The 2500-nt window shown below is 41.8% G+C and overlaps 1 protein-coding gene across 5 annotated transcripts in view; it reads left to right on the top strand.

Moving 5' to 3' along the window:
- LOC128696710 (protein glass-like) overlaps nt 1-2500 on the top strand; it is a 73236-nt gene that overhangs the window by 53721 nt on the left and 17015 nt on the right. The gene's annotated exons all lie outside the window — the stretch shown is intronic.

Raw genomic sequence — 2500 nt, 5'->3', positions numbered from 1 at the left:
TTTAATTTGGCAAAACTTGATTGAGTAAATGCAAGCTAGGTACGTGTTACAGCCACGTTCCGTCACATAGAACGGGTTGCCTGTCATATACGAACACACAGGATGGGTTCCCTGTCATATTCCAGCACACAGGATGGGTTACCTGTCATATTACATCACACAGGATGGGTTACCTGTTATATTCCAGCACACAGGATGGGTTACCTGTTATATTCCATCACACAGGATGGGTTACCTGTTATATTCCAGCACACAGGATGGGTTACCTGTTATATTCCATCACACAGGATGGGTTGCCTGTTATATTCCAGCACACAGGATGGGTTGCCTGTTATATTCCATCACACAGGATGGGTTACCTGTTATATTCCAGCACACAGGATGGGTTACCTGTTATATTCCAGCACACAGGATGGGTTACCTGTTATATTCCATCACACAGGATGGGTTGCCTGTTATATTCCAGCACACAGGATGGGTTCTTTGTTATATACGAACACACAGGATGGAATACATGACACGAGGCAATACATTACGTCATGCAATGTGTCAGCCTGAGATGAGAGACATCAGTAAGGTGACGAGGTTATGGGTTTAGTAGCCTGTTGGTGCTGTAAATGTAGCAGCAGTAATTTTTCATGTGCCAGGTATATACATGTGACACCATCATCATTGTATGTGCCTAGTATACCTGGAGTATACTTGGGGAGGGTTTCGGGGGTCAACGCCCCCGCGGCTCAGTCTGAGACCAGGCCATGTGGTGGATCAGGGTCTGATCAACCAGGCTGTTACTGCTGGCCGCACGCAAACTGACGTACGAATCATAGCCCGGTTCAGGTACTGAGTTTAGGTGCCTGTCCAGTGCCTTCTTGAAGACAGCCAGGGGTTTATTGGTAATCCCCCTTATGTTTGCTGGGAGGCAGTTGAACAGTCTTGGGCCGAGGACACTTATTGTGTTGTCTCTCAGTGTACTCGTGGCGCCCCTGGTTTTCACTGGGGGAATGTTGCATCTCCTGCCGAGTCTTTTGCTTTCAAAGGGAGTGATTTTTGTGTGTGAGTTTGGTACTAATCCTTCTAGGATTTTCCAAGTGTATATTATCATGTATCTCTCTCGCCTGCGTTCCAGGAAATGCAAACCAAGAAACTTCAACCGTTCCCAGTAATTTAGGTGCCATATCGTACTTATGTGTGCCGTGAAAGTTCTTTATACACTCTCCAGGTCAACAATTTCGCCTGCCTTGAAGGGGGCAGTTAGTGTACAACAGTATACCAGCCTAGAGAGAACAAGCGATTTGAAGGGAATCATCATGGGCTTGGTATCCATCCTATCATTTTCCTAGCAGATGCGGAAGATACATTGTTGTGGTCTTTGAAGGCGAGATCCTCTGACATTATCACTGTAATAATGTTGGTAGAATTACCGACAATATGTAAAGTAAAAGGACACAAGTGCAACTAATGTAACATTTTTATTGTGGCAACGTTTCATTCTCCAGAAGCTTTGTCAAGCCGTTACCGTAACGGCTTGACAAAGCTCCTGAAGAGCGAAACGTTGCCACAATAAAAATATCACATTAGTTGCACTTGTGTCCTTTTACTTGACATTATCACTCCCAGGTCCTTCACATTACTTTTTCGCTCAATTATATGGTTATATACATGTGACACAGTAATCACTGTCATGTGCCAGGTATTATGTATCACATGTGAGTCATAGCCTCAGTATCGTAACTTTTATTATTCCAGTAAATATACATACTTACACATGAGGTCTACTGGCCCATGCTAAGCAGGTTTTTCTCATTAAATCTAACCCTTGTCACTCATATATTTGTCTAACGTATTTTAAAAGCTATCCAAGATTTTAGCTTCAGTGCCTCTCGTTTGCAAATTATTCCACTCATCTACAGCTCTACTGCCAAACCTATTCTTTATTATTCTCCTTCTATATCTGATTATCCAACTTGAATCCAGTTCCCCGAGGTCTTTCTCGGTTAGATATTCATAGCGCTATTTCCATATCTCCTTTCCTTAAACCTGTTTTCCACTTGTTGACATGTCATGTCTCCCTTCATTTTACTATATATCTTTTAAGAGTGTAAAGACAAGACTCTCAGTCTAACTTCTTGCGAAAGGTTCCTTATACAGTGATTTAATTTTATCATTCATGTCTATATGTGGTCCCCAGATCTTAATAATGATGTAAAGAGTTATCGTATAACCTCCGGATTTACATTACTTAATTCCTGGTATAAATTCAAGTAGTCTGTTAGCCTTATTCTGCACTCTTAGGTACTACTGTCTTGGCTTCAGAGACTTGTTTATCATGACTCCCAAATATGTGTTTCTGTGTGTGTCAGCCATATACAGCGGGTCTAGGGAAGTTTACGAGTTATTTTCAATAATTCTGTGAATTATTGTTATAATTATTGTTATTATAATCACTGGGAAATGCGAAACCTGTAAGGGTCCTTCAGCGCTTGGGGAATAGTAATAGGTT

Source organism: Cherax quadricarinatus, chromosome 46 (assembly GCF_038502225.1).
Source record: "Cherax quadricarinatus isolate ZL_2023a chromosome 46, ASM3850222v1, whole genome shotgun sequence".
Classification (NCBI taxonomy): Eukaryota; Metazoa; Arthropoda; class Malacostraca; order Decapoda; family Parastacidae; genus Cherax; species Cherax quadricarinatus.
This window is presented reverse-complemented; position numbering and strand designations above follow the sequence as displayed.